At 49.4% G+C, this 15,004-nt stretch overlaps 1 protein-coding gene across 2 annotated transcripts in view; it reads right to left on the reverse strand.

Moving 5' to 3' along the window:
- The window catches only part of LOC142576352 (uncharacterized), a 48,807-nt gene that overhangs the window by 2,499 nt on the left and 31,304 nt on the right, over nt 1-15,004 (reverse strand). The gene's annotated exons all lie outside the window — the stretch shown is intronic.

Raw genomic sequence — 15,004 nt, forward strand, 5'->3', positions numbered from 1 at the left:
TGGATCGCATGAAGGTCCCTTCATTCGTTGCTGCTGCCGCACTTTCAGCGTTTTGACAGCGAGTGTCCGCGGTCATCAAATGTGATGCGTGCATGTCTGCCAGCGCGGGCAGACGCATGGTGTGTTAATTTATTTAGTAAGCGGTTGTTTACAACTTTATACGGCCGGTATTAGTACTATCCTTATTTATTATGGTTGCTTACTAATTCGCTTTCGCAATTGACGCTTCATCCTTCAGGCCATACTGCGTTTTTTCTTGTAGTCGTTTTAATTTCGTTTTCAATAGGTGAAGCGCCAATAGTGACGACACACAAGAAGGAATACAGACAGGACAAGGCGCTATTTGCAACTGTTTATTGAAGTCATAGCTGGCTGATTATATAGCCGTGAGGAGAGGGGAATGAAAAAAGAGGGACACTGACTATGTTAATGCGCACGTGCGAGAACACTGAAGATAGATATGAAGGAAATCACGCTTAATCTAAATTTAAAACTTATGTAAAAACATGGTTTCGCTCGTGTATATATTAGGAGACGGGGAGCTGAAACAGTTGTCGCCTCTTTTCTTAATCTCGTTGGCCTCCAAGAATTCACGCGCCACAGAGTCTTTATTTTTAAACATGACTGTTGTGTCATGAAGCCTTGCTTGACATACTTGTTTATTCTCATTCCCGCAGGCCTTGCAATGAAGCGGCAAGCTTGAAACATATCCATTTTTCAATGAAAGCTTACGTTCCCAGAGGCGTTCATTATTACATCGGCCAGTTTGGCCGATATACTCTTTTCCATACTTCAGTGGTATGTGGTATACGGCCCCTTCTTCACACTTAACAAAAGGGTTCGTATGTTTAATAGAACGCCCTACTTTCTTAGAGTCATCCGGACCAATCAGGCAGGCCAACGTAGCAAGTTTTTGCGGTGCGGAAAAAACCACAGGAATTTTGTATTTCACGACGACGTGTTTAAGATTATGCGCCACTTTATGAGAATATGGTATCACCACCGCTTTAGCTTTTTTTTTTACTGTTTGACCTTCTTCACTTCTATTTCTTTCTTTTTTTCACCTTTTCTTTTTCTTTCTTTTTCACAGAAGTAAAAGTAACCAGCTCTGAGGTGCGACTTTCACTCCTTGAACAATATCGACATGGAATGTTTCTGGCTGTATGCACAGCGTTAGAATCGAGCGCTTGCCAAATTATTAAACGTTCGTGATTGTGTGGCAGTGCTAAATTGTTGACGACCTAAGGTAATAAGTTGCAGGACAGGCGCTGAGTCAACTACAAAGGGTGTTCCACATAACTTGAGCCAAGAATTCTAAAATGAAAGACTCGTCGGAAGCGAAATGAACCGAGCGCATACTGTTCGCAATAGCCCATATTAAATCATAATTAATTGGTTTCCCCATAGCTCCGTAATTAAGTTAATTACCCAACTTAATAACTATTGGCTTAGGACCCCAAGTATGATACGCAGATTTGTAAAGCTTCTTCAGAAACCACCAATCGAGTTGTATCCTTAACAATACGTCTCACGCAGTCCTTTTTCCCGAGTTGCAAAGAAACCCCGCGAAATATAAAAGAATGTCACGTGATGGAGCGCTTGCGCCGTGGATCGTGCGTGGACCACTCAAGCGTGCGTTCGGTGAGCAAGGTCGGTTCCCGTCGGATGACAACGAAAATGCACGCTGCTGGCCGAGCGCCGCATGAGATAAAGAACGCCCTGCAGCTTCCTCGTCGCCAGTCACGATGCAGCTGGCGGCGTTTCGCTGGCCGACAGGTTGGTGGAGTGGCGGCGGTGGCGGTGTCTGTCGAGGAAATGGCGGCGTCATGGAGCCTTGGCGCGTACTCTGGGGGGGAACTTGCGGCCGGCGACGGTGCGGTAAGTCATCATTTCCGGCTGGGGCTGTGCCAATGGCGGCTGTACATCAGTAACCCCAAGTAAACGCTGGACCTCTTCTTTGACGATGTAGGCGATTAATACCACCTGAAGCTGCGACCTTGTAAAGAGATTCTGCAGTTCCTCACGAATGACCGATCTGATGGTCTTTCGCTTGTCATCGCTACCGAGTGCTGGAACATCAGTGAAGTTTTGGCGGTTATATTGCCTTGTCCGCATATCGAGCGCCTTCTAAATGGTTGTGTTGTCGGAAACAAATTTATCAAGTGTTGGGCGGGTTGCGTATCAATCTGGTGAAGAGCTCTTGCTTGACGCACCTCATCAAGAAGCGAACTTTTTCTCTTCTGCCATATCGGGATGGGCGTGTCTGAGCAGGCGAGTCATCTCCTCCGGGAAATTCATGATGTAATCATTAGGTAAATGTACTCAGGCTTCTATGAAAGCTTCGGCCCTTGAGCACAGTGCTCGTAGAGATCCGCAGTTCCATGTTGTCAGCGTAGACTCCCGCTTCTCAAACCACGCTGTGGCGATGCCTTCAAAGGCGAAGTATACACGCCGCAGCTTGTCGTTGGAGTTCCAGCTGTTGAAAGTCGCGATTTCTTGACAGGTACCCTGGCAGGTTTCTGGGACTTCAGCCGATGATCCAATGATTGGTGGCTCCCGAGGTTGTTGCAGGAGGATGGGGGACGCTGGGGTAGCCACTGGATTTGCTAACTTGGTCGTGATTCCTGTGGTCTTCTCTGGATGAGGCCCGTGCTCCGGTAGCAGTCCGTGCAACCTACGCCAAGCTCGCTGGCCCTTGGTAATGGTGGTGTTGCCCTCGGGTGTCGGACTTGGATCATTGATTCCCGAGGGCGTTCGTAAGATGAACGTACTATCACCACTGCCATATGTCCCGAAGTAGGGACGGTGAAGAAAGCAGAAAACTGTGCATGCCGAAACTACCGTTTTATTTGGCGAACCTCATAGAAGGCTACGCTCACAGAACAACGACAGCGGCGTAGACAGTCGGCAATTGTTGAAGATCTAATCTGCCGGTCAAGTGCGACGGCATTTATACAATAGTCATCGAAGGTTCCAGAGGCGCCCGTGTGTTTTCTGGAAAGGTCTACGCAATTCGCGTCGTCCATGCAGACAGATTAGACGAGGTTCGGAGACAACAGACAGCAGATAGAACCATCCATATCATTCGAGAAACTCTCGAACTCCGATACATGCGGGCGCGTCCCGCGGTGAGCGGTAAAATTTAGTAGACGGTGCAAATCGGTCACTCGAAAGATATAACCAAGTACACGTGTCAGTATATATATATATATATATATATATATATATATATATATATATATATATATATATTCACCCAAGAAGATTACGTTCTCGTGACGCGTGACGCCTGCTGTAGAAAAGACGTTCCACATCCGCCAACAATGTCTGTGAATGGTGGCGCTGGCTAACACTCCCAAGGTTGTACTAGAAAACATGATACCCAAGAAAGTAGATGGGGAAATGGCGGCGCGGTAGCTCAATTACTAGAGCATGGCACGCGAAATGCGAAGGTTGTGTGACGGTTCCCCACCTGTGGCAAGTTCTTTTTTCATCCACTTTCATTTCCATTAATTTAGCGTTTCTTTATTCCATTTAGTAGGCATAAGTAATTTCCCCTATGTTGTCATTGGTCTCAGTGTTTGTGGCCTGCTTATGATATGATTATGAATATATATATATATATATATATATATATATATATATATATATATAACCTAAGTGCGAAATCTAAACGGACTACTTAGAGACACGGCTGAACACGCGCAACGTCGCGGTGATCGCGTCTTTGTTAGTCCAAGGAGGTGGCCCGTAACATCTAAAGTGTCAGGGTGGCGGAGCGGCGTCTCGGCGGCGACTAGTTGCACAAGAAGGAGGCGGTGGAAAAGTACGGTTTCAACCAGAACACGTACACGACGTCACTAGATGACTGGAGAGAAGGTGGAGACCGTTTCAGTGGCGCAATCTCATAACTAAGGTCGCTAAGTTGCCGTAAAACCTTGAAAGAGCCGGTGTAAAGTGATCAAAGATTTTCAGAATGATCTACGCGACGAGGTGGAGAGCAGAAAAGTAAAGGAGATTCCAGACAAAAGCAGAGGTATCGGTGGCTGTGGTCGTACGGCCCTTTTGAAATAATTGCGAGTCGGAGAGCCGCTCATGAGCTACCTGACATTCCAGATGGGCTTGAGCCGCAGCATCGCAGGTATAACTTGTGCTAATTTGTACAACAGCAGGTAGTGGTGTGTCGAAAGGGAATACTGGCTGGTCCCGAAACAGCAGGTCAAATGGAGATAAACATTCGGTGTCGTGGATGAGCTGTATGCGAAAGTGACGTATGGCAAGGTGCTGTCCCAGTCACGATGATCCTCAGGAACGTACTATAGAGAAAGAAATTCAACAAGGGGGGACACTTGGCAACAACTGGCAACAGGAAACACGTCACGCCAAGTGTTAATCGCATCCGTCAGTTGATGCGAGCATCGAAAAAAAAAGAATGTGAAATGAACGTACAGACCAACGTATTCTTTTTTTAATTCTTTCCCGCAACAACTAAAAAGTTCTGCGTTTAAATGAATTTTTAATTTGCTACTTACTTTTCATGCTTCACCTAGCAACAAGCGAACTGCGCGCCAGGCGCGACAGATGCATGTGTCATGCGTCAGACAGGCCAAGGAAGACAGCGAGACCGGCTGCGCATGTGAAGTTCGCCTGTTCGGCGACCCGTCTCTTTTGGGTGTAGCGGGTTTGTTGGGCTCCCGGCATATTCTTGCGTGTCTTCTGCACTATGACACGACAGCACTGTAGTACTATTGAACTAGGGCAAGGTGAGAAATTTTGTTTTACAACTTGCAACGCTTTTGAAGAAATTTTGGCTTTTAAGGCAGGTAACCAAAAGTTGTGAAGTGGTTTGCGAAAAACAGCTCGGCAGTCCTGGGGTAGTTAATTTAAGTTAAATACGCGTACTGGGGAAATGCTTGCGACTCCTCCTATGAGCCCCAACATTATCATAACTTATTTCCGTTGTTCTTGGACACGCTCACTGCAACCGGCTTTGGGCCGCAGTTAGCTAATTATTTTGGAATTATAGTGTTTTACTTGTTAAAACCACTTTCTGATAATGAGGCACGCCGTAGTGGAGGACTCCGGAAATTTCGACCACCTGGGGTTCCTTAACGTGCGCCTAAATCTAACAGTTAGCTAAAAGCACCTCGGCCATGTGACGCAGTTTCCCGTGTGCTGAATTTTAGCGGGACAAGTTTTCGAGCTTTTTCTGACCCAGAACGTGACTGTAACTACTTTCGTAACTGTTGCGGGTTACGTTTCGAGCACAGTGACCGCGCCTGGCGTTGTGACGCAGTTAGCGACAAGCAGCTCGGCCATGTGCAACACTTAGTTGCCCGTGTACTGAATCTTACTGGGACAAGTTCGTGACGCATTCTCAGACTTGCAAAGTTATTGTAATCAATATCGTTACTTTTTGGGATACTTTTGAGGCACGCTCGCCGCGCCTGGCGTTGTCACGTAGTTGGCAAAGAAGCAGGCCGGCCATGGTGACAGTTACATTGGCTTGTACTGATGTAGCGCCGCAACAAATACCTTCTTTCGGTACTCACGCTTGTCGAAGACACGACGAGCGATTTCCAAGAATGATAACACGGGAGTATGTTGCTTCCGCCCGAAAAATGTTCAAAAGATAACGCTTGAGAAGCTAAAGAACCAAGAACTCGAAAATTCTGTCTTCTGAACGACTGAAAACAGCAAAATTTTAATCAGCGCGAAGAAGACGGTAGGTGAAGAGAAACATAGACGCACACACAAAGCACAGACAGAACACACAAAACAGGCTTTGCAAAAAAATTGGAGGATGCTTAAGCTTCGCCTTCAAGAGTGTAACGCATAGCGCTCCTGTCGACCCGCTAAGGGGTATAAGACATTGCGCTACGGCGCAGCGATCACTTATGAGGCGCCCTGCATCGGGCTTTGCACCCACCGATCACGCGGTGAGCGCCGAGCAACGCAGCTTTCGGTGCGGCAACGAAACGTGCGCCTGAGCAAGGTGAACGGACCAAAGAACTCAGTGTCTCGGAGGGAGAAACGATTTACGCGAGCCAAACGCCGGGATCGGCACGGAAAGCCGGGCCGCGACGCGCCATGAAGGCCGACGGGATCATGGGGCTGACGCCCCGATGGGATCGTCCTCTATCTCGCTTGGGAGCACCACGCAGACGTATGACTCCTCGGAAGCAGCTCGGCAGGCATCGCAGGGGACGCTTTCCCACCAGACGCGCTACGGCACAGCGATCACGTCAGAGGAGTCCCGCATCGGACGCTGCACCTAGGAATCGCGCTGTAAGCGGAAAAAGGAGCCACGTCGCCAAAACGCGAGCGTGGGAGTGGCGAGTGAAGTTGGAAGGGGAGAGAGGGAGAAAACTTATTAAACGGAAGGGTAGTGGGAAACGTCGCACCGGTCCCCGCACACCCGAAGGGGAGAAGCGGGTGAGTGGCGCGCCACGTGTCGAGGCAGCGCCTCACATTGCCAGGAGGGGGATCTTCTGTGTTTGCCGTAAGATGGCTCTGCGTGTGCGCAGAGCGCAGAAGAAATGTAGCGGAAACGTACTTCGCTACTGGTGTAACTGCGACTTCTATAAGTTACATGCTCATAATTACCGATATACACCGCAGTATACCTTCTACGGCACACCCGCCGTGGTTGCTCAGTGGCTATGGTGTTGGGCTGCTGAGCACGAGGTCGCGGGATCGAATCCCGTCCGCGGCGGCCGCATTTCGATGGGGGCGAAATGCGAAAACACCCGTGTGTTTAGGTGCACGTTAAAGAACCCCAAGTGGTCAAAATTTCCGGAGTCCTCCACTACGGCGTGCCTCATAATAAGAAAGTAGTTTTGACGCGTGAAACCCCAAATATTATTATATTCTACGGCACGTTTCTAAGGCAACACCGCATTCACTAGAGGCGCTTTTGTACCGCTTTTAAACATCGAACTCGTGGCTAAACTCGTCTCAGTCTCACACTCTGGTGACCATGGTTCGATTCTCGCCCAGCCCATCTTGCAAATTCTTTTCTATTCCTAAAGTGCCTCCCGGATTTATCGCTCACGGCCGACGCCAACGACACCACCTTTTTTGCGACACCAGCTCCTTAACGCTGTCGCGTTAATACGCACTTCTCTTCAGTGCGAGTAGAATTCATTCAGCGGGCGTCTAGCATGGTCTGGCTGTGAGAGTCTTTGTTGTTACCACCTCTGTCTGTGTAGCGCGCAATCGTGTCGTCTGATGAAAAAGTTGTTTTGGAAATACGCAGTTCCTAATATGTGGGAAATAATACCGGGGAATTGGGGAATGCTTAGAAATCAGACGTTTTCTTCATAATTTATAGTGCGGCTTGGAATGGGAGTTTGGTATTTTCGACGCCATGTATGTAAAAGCGAATTACTTTTGTTTGTAATATTGCCCATTCGCCACTTCCGCACCTTTCCCCCTCTGCAAGCACTATTCCTTGAAGTAGAAATACCAAACTGACGTATGTTCTTAATTTACTTTTTTTCAGTATTGATGTCGTTCGGTGGAGCTTCGTATGGGAGCTACTGCTGCTTACCTGGTGCCACAACGTTGGATAAACACACAAAATTCTCGAATGAGCATTTATATAGGGCAAAATAAACATTTCCTCATTTACAGTGCGTTTTTCATCTGCTTTATCAAACTGCACGTGGCAAAGATTCGATGGAGTCTTCTAGAGATTGTTCGCAATCATTTTAATTAAGTAAACGAGTCCGCACTAAGACTGCGCGTGATTGAGCAGGAGCAGCCAAAAAAAAAGGTGCCGTGCAGCGCAGCCGGCATAGGGTGAGCCAGCTTGCGTTCAAAGCGCGCGCGCCGAAAATAGAAACAGCAAAAAGTTAATCCCATCCGCTTGTTGCACTACAGTCAATTCGGCCGCTAGGCTGTATGGGAGTGTCAGCTCTTCTTGAATGTCTTTCACTATCGCCTTTCACGTACATCTTCAGCATATAGGTAAGGTGCGGTTCAGCCTCTCCTTGAGACCATCGGACTGTGGGTGGTATGCAGCAGTGAGCTCGTGCTCCATAGAACAGAAATGTGGGCGCTCATTAACGATAATTTGCACAGGAAGTAGCGACAGGAAGTTACGGTCTATGAGCAATCCCAAGGGGCACGATTATGAAGGATAATTTCATAAAGCAGAAAATTGGCGACGTCAGTGGCGCAAGCAGTCGGCAAACCTCACGTGATCGCATACAGCACCACGTAGTCGGTCTCAAAGGCGACCCACGTGTTCTCTGAGGTAGAGGTAAGGAATACGCCGACGATGTCAAGACCGATGCGTAAGAATGACTCCTTGAATTTGTCACTGGGCTGCAGAAGGCCTGCAGACAATGCGAGGGCCGTTTACGTCGCTAGCGTCGAACCTAGCCTAGCGTCGAACGGTACCGACCAGGCCAGGACGCCGCACGCGGTCGTACGTGCGGGATACTCCCAGATGGCCAGCTTTTGGGGCATCGTCGAGTTCCTTGCGACCAGTAGCACCAAGTTGCTTGGGAAGAATAAGCAGGAGCTCGGTGCCGTCGGGAATGGTACTAGGATGGTAAATACCGTTCTAAAGCTAAAACAGGTGGAGCGATGGGTCAAGTTAATGAGAATCTGGCCGGCCGATTATAGACCACCGTGCGTCTTCGCATTTCTGTTCAGTGTGAATGTTAGGCAGATCTCAAATAGCCATGACGAAGTCATGGTTATCACACTCGGCGATGTCGCGAGGCTGGACAAGCCAGCGTGATAAACTGTCAGCTTCTTGGTGCATCCGGCCAGACTTGCAGAGAAGGTCTAAGGTGTACTCCTGGAGTTATAGTTCCGATTGACAAAGCCTTCTTGTAGGATTCTTCAGTGACTAGAGCCAGCAAAGGGCATGGGGGTCTGTCAGGGCATAGAACGTGCGGCTACTTAAGTAGGGGCGGAACTTTGTTACAGCCTGTAATATTACCAGGCATTCTAGATTTGTTGTAAAAAATTCCGCTCTGACGACGAAAGAAGGCAGCCGGCGTGGGCAAGCCGCCTTAGTGAAGAAGGCTAGCGCCGTGCTGGCGTTGGGTGAGGGCTGCACCTATGCCGTGGCCACTAGCGTAAGTGCAATATTTTGTAGGGGCCGACGGGTGAAAATGCACCAGAATGGGCTGTGATGTAAGTAAACTGACCGCGCTCGTGAGTGAGGTAACTTGCTCATGACCCCAAGAAAATCATACGTCCTTGTTGGGTACATCAATAAGCAGCCGGGAAATGTCGGCGAAATTCCTGACAAAGCGAGGGAATTTACAGCATAAGCCGATAACGCTGTGGACATCTATGACTGAGCGAGGAACATGAAAGTCTTGGACGGCAGTCACCTTTTCGGGGTGGGGCTGGACACCACTAGCACTGATAAAGTGACCGAGAACAAGGGTGTGAATCCGTGCGAAAACATACTTAGATGAGTTGATTTGCAGGCCAGCGCAGCGGAACACATCGAGAATTGCCCAAAGGCGGGTCACGTAATTCTCAAATGTACACGAAAATGTAATGACACAATCTAGATAGCAAAGTCAAGTAGACCCCTTATAGCGCGTAAGGGAGAATGCATCATCCGCGCGAAGGTTGCGTGGGCATTATACAGTCCAAAAGCATAACCTTGAATTGGTAAATTCCAACTTGTGTGAATGGAGCAGTCTGGTTGCGGTCTTTGGCGTCAACGGTAATCTGCCAGTAATCGGAATGCAAATCGTAGCAGGAAAAGTACGTGGATCAGTGTACGCAGTCCAAGGCGCCATCGATTCTGGGTAGCGGGAACGCGTTCTGGCGCGTGAATTTGTTCAAGTGTCCAAAGTAAACAAAAAAGCGCCAGCTGCCTTCTTTCTTTTGTAGTAGTACCACAGTGGACGCCTACGAAGTGGAAGAAGGTCGATGTCGAAAATTTCATGTTATCACTCCTGGATTCGGCGCAGATCGGTAGCTTCAGCAGGAGACAGGTCAACGAGGATCGTTCCGACAAGGGCATCGCGCGGTGAACTCATGGTGCAAATGAAGGATGAGCTGGCGGGACTGGTGAGATCAACCTCCAAATTTCGCAGTCTTCGGCCGCAGTGATGGCGGCAAGTGACATACCTGCCGGGATTACTTGAGGACAGGCGCTGAACATTAAGATTGGAATGAAGATGCGATTGCTGTTTACAGTCACGAGTGTTTTAGGCGTGGTGACGTTTTTGGCGAGCACAACGTCTGTTACATGGGAGAGCACGTTATTGTCATCAGCCACAGGAAGGCTGGACATAATGGAGATGTACGTGGCGGCTAAAGGTTCAGAAAGACGGGAAGAAAGATGTGCAGAAAGACGGGAGAGCAGAGGCGGGACAAAGGCTTGGTTGGAGCATCGGCTAGGTGAGGTAATTCGTGATGCAGGAGGATGCTGACCCAGTTAATTAGGATAGAATACGTTGTTAGAAAGTCCATACCAAGAACAATGTCGTAAGGATCTTCCTCCAGGACGGCAAGTAAAACTAAAGTTGCGTGACTGGCGATAGTGATGTGGGGGGTGGCGCACACGCCAAGGATAGCAGGGGTTCCTTCGTCGGACAATGGTACAGCGTGAGAGATACCAGGTATGACCACCTTCTTTAGGTGACGGCGAAGACTAAAGCAACTATGACATAAATATAAGCCCCTGTCTCGACAAGTGCAGGGATGCTCACGCCATCAACGTCAACGTCCGGAATACAGAGTCGAGCCAGCGGGGTAGCTAGAAGGTTTCGGGGTGGAGTCATTGTCGCAGCGCTACCTCCAGGTGCTGCCTCGTCTAGTTTTCCAGAGCGAAGGAGCCGTGGTTGCTCCGTGTCATCGCTCAGTGAGGTGGCGGAGAGCGGGAGGACGGATGACCGAGGTATTTCGAAAGGGGCTGGTGACCTCTCGGTGACGGCGAGCGGATGGACCATAACGTGGAAGCGTCAAAATTGCATTGGCGTGCCGTAGATAGTGGCTTAAAGGGGCTGCGCTCAGTGTGGCGAGCATGAGCAAAGGCTGATGTATGTCGCTGGAATGACCAGCGGTTGTTAGAGTAGCAAGCAAAGTGAACCACACGTCGGCAATTAAAGCAGATAGGCCGATCGCCTTCAGTTCTCCAATCAGCGGGGTTCCATGATCATGGAGCGAACCGTTGACAACAAGGAAACGATGTCGGGATGTCGCAAATGGACTTACGACTGTCCAGAGCGCAAGCTGCCCCTAGATTTCCGAGGTCGTTTTGCACGGTGGCTTGGAGGTGTGAAACCACTGGTGCGTTCGAATCGCCGGCGTTACACTTGGCAAATAGGCCAGCTAGAGCCATGTATTCACTTTCACGGTGGGCAATCCTCGTCAAATTGGCCGAAAATGGAGAAAGGTGGGATTGTGGCCGCTCTTCACATAAAGACGTTGCGGAGGTGTTGAGAAGCCGAGCGTATGGTGGTTCAATATGGCGGCTCCTGGCCTGCTCGGCGCTCTGCAGTTCTCGATCATAGCATGAATGCTAGCATTATTTCTGCCCATGAGCAGATTCAACGCGTTTTCCGCTATCGCCTTCAGGACGTGGCCAACCTTGTCAGACACTGGCATGCCGCTATCGGCGCTACAGCACAGCGCCAGCACATCCTGTATGTACGACATGGATGACTAGGTGGACGTTTCTGGCTGAGTTTACAGCTGTTTCTTCAGAGCAATTTTTTTACTAGAGGCCTTACACAGGTCACGAAGCTTTTGCTTCAATATACCCCAGGTCCCACGTTCTTCATGATCGTCATACCACAATTTGACCGTTTCATAAAGATAAAATACCACATTGGCCATCACGACTATCAGGTCCCAGTGATTGTGATTACTCACCCGTTCACATTGCGTCAGTCACTCCTAAACGTCGCTCTTATCGGGCGCGCTGAACGTTGCAAAATATCGAGGGTGGGTTAACATAATGGTAGTTCGCGGCACAGAAACAGATTCTTGATGTCCTGCCATGGTCGCACCGCAGCGCCGGCCACTTCCGAGCTCCGACATCTGGTGAGAATACACCGCAGCTCCACAAATTTTTTATGGGGCTTCACATAGATGAAAAACAAAACACGATATGTAAGCAGAATATTTAGAGATGACCAAGATGGTTGAACATACGCCACGTCCCGGTAAACGTCTGCTTCGTTAATATCTAGGAGGTCGGTCCCAACAATATATATTTACATATATTGAGAGACATCGATGCTTCGACGGCAGTGTCACTCGGGAACAAGGCGGCCCAGCTAACGTCCGGTCGAGCTCGCCGTCTCCGTTGCGTTATTCTTCGCCGAACCGTCGCAGTTTCGCCGATGTGGTGAGAGGCCGCTTTCCAAGCCCACGACGGGGAAACTGAAATCGGCGACCTCCGGGGGGAAGGTTGCAAGTCATCGAACCGCCGAAAGTCCCCCATATTACAGAGAAACCAGCAGAGCAACCCGGAGAAACGGAACGCCCATGAATTTGTGAGTGCCGACCTACTTTTAACGATTGATGGGCACGACGTGACAGCTTTAGTTGATACTGGCGCAGACTTTTCGATAACGAGTGAGCAGTTGGCAGACTGGCTTAAGAAAGTCAAAATGTAATGGACGGGCCCTTATATTCGAAATGGCGGGGGCGACATAATGACACCTACAGGAAAATGTACTGCACGACTCCAGATAGGAAATACAGCTTTTGTCGCCACGTTTATGATTTTAAAAGAGTGCTGCAGATCACTCACCCTTGGAATGGACTTCTTGCGGGAGTACGGCGCCGTGGTTAACATACGGGACGGCCAGATAACCTTGCCAACTAGTACAGAGACGAGCCACGACAAAGGGCGCTTACGTACATCATTACGTGTCGCCGACGACGACGTCTGCATACCACCACTATCATGGAGTCTTGTCTCCGTCACTTGCGGAGAACAGTTTAACAAGAAATGGCGCTTGCAAGTCCTAAAGAGGTGACTGTTCAAAACAATCTAGTCCCCACTAGCTTGCACGGTCACACGTATGAAGACGCCGAAGACGGGCTGGACCCGTACGAACGCGTAGCTAAGGTCAATCGGTGGCGTCCGGACCAGAACCTTTCCAATGTGTACTTCGCTCTTGAAGGTAGCGCAAGGACTTGTTTATAAAATCGCGAGGCACATTTGACAACGTGGGACGAATTTTGCCGTCGGCTGCTTGACACCTTCGGAAGCACTGATCACGGAGATAATGCACAACGCCTTCTCGAGTTGTGCATTCAGAAGCCCAACGAAAGTGTTTCGACGTTTGCCGAGGACATGTCTCGTTTGTTTCGCCATGCGGATGCCAACATGCCTGATTCGAAGAAGCTGGGCCATCTCATGCGCGGCGTCAAAGAACAGCTATTCGCTGGTCTCGTGCGTAACCTGCCTACAACTCTGGAAGAGTTCATTAAGGAAGCCACAGCAATCGAGCGGGCGCTGCAACAGCGTTGCCGGTAATACGAACACCTGAATAACGATGCGCCTGCAGGAGCCGCAGTACTGTCAGGGACAGACGAGACTTCGCTGCGTGAACTAATAAGAGACATTGTGCGCGAGGAGATTGCAAAGCAAACTGCGACACCGAAGGAGTTCACTGTTGCTTCGGTCGCTGAAGTTGTCCCCTAAGAAATCCGACAAGCATTTGCATCATCTGAGCCACTCCCTGAACCGTGTACCGAGCCACGCTTCGAGCGGCGCCCATAAAGCTACGCAGACGCTGTTCGTCGCCCGCTTTCTACCGGGACAGTATAGCAGTACCACCAGCGGCCACCTATTGCTGCCTGGATACAGAGGGAGCATTTCAGGCGACCCCAGTTTCGCAGGACCGACGTACGGCGCACTGCTGATCGCCGACCATTGTGTTTTCAATGTGGCGAACCAGGGCACATTTATCGTTTTTGCGCTCATCGCCAGGGTGACATCCAGGAAATGTCACCTGCCACTCCGCGACAGTTTCCAGAGAGAGAATTAGGGCAAGCGCTCAGTCCAAACTTCTTCTTCTGTAGTGCCTCGCTTGCACGCACGAGGTCGTCGTCTTCATCGTCAACGTTGTTGGGCACAGATGGCGTCGCGGCATTTGCCACTCTCCAGAAGGAGCATCGTCCCGATGCTCGGCGGGTAGCATCCGGTGTCCAGCAAACCAGAGAGTGTCCATGTCATTCTGAAAAATAAGGTTTCATGCGCACCACGTGCACAGTCTCAGGCAGGTCCTGACGGCTCCTCGAGTAGGATGGGCTGTCAGGAACGACTTCATAGTTGACGTCGCTAAGGCGTCGTAGAACCTTGTAAGGTCCGAAGTATCGGCGCAGAAGTTTCTCCGTGAGGCCTCGGCGGCGTACTGGAGCCCAAACCCAGACTCTTTGGCCGGGCTGGTAGACGACGCATCGGTGGTGTTGATTGTAACGTCGGGCATTACGGTCCTGCTGCCTAGCTATGCGAACGCGCGCGAGCTGTCTTGCTTCTTCGGCACGCTCTGTAAAATCTGCGGCGTCAATCTAGAATTCGCTGGAATCATGAGGAAGCATAGCATCCAGCATTGTAGTCACTATATATATATATATATATATATATATATGTATGTATATGGCAAGAAGAAAGGATGCTGAGAACTGGATATCATCATTTAGTCATGTCATACAATCCGACATTGATATGAGCGAGAGCATAGCGGAAATGTTAGCAAAAGGTTTTTTAACTGCCCAAATAAACGACCACAGAGAGAGCATGCGAGGACCGCGCCTATCCTTCTATGCGCTCACTGTGGTCGCCTGTTCGCGCAGTTAAAAAACTGTTTACAAATGTGCACCAACTCGCCCAACAACAAGTTCTTATAAGATAGCGCAAATTATTTGCAGTTCTTAAATGGTATGAAGAAAGGATAAATAAATGAAAATGAAAGTGGCTGCAATAACAGTTCGCCGCAGCTGATATACGAATCCATGTCTTCGAATTAAGCGTACGATGATTTTACCAATTTGGCTACCG

The sequence above is a fragment of the Dermacentor variabilis genome, chromosome 3 (genome assembly GCF_050947875.1).
Source record: "Dermacentor variabilis isolate Ectoservices chromosome 3, ASM5094787v1, whole genome shotgun sequence".
Lineage (NCBI taxonomy): Eukaryota > Metazoa > Arthropoda > Arachnida > Ixodida > Ixodidae > Dermacentor > Dermacentor variabilis.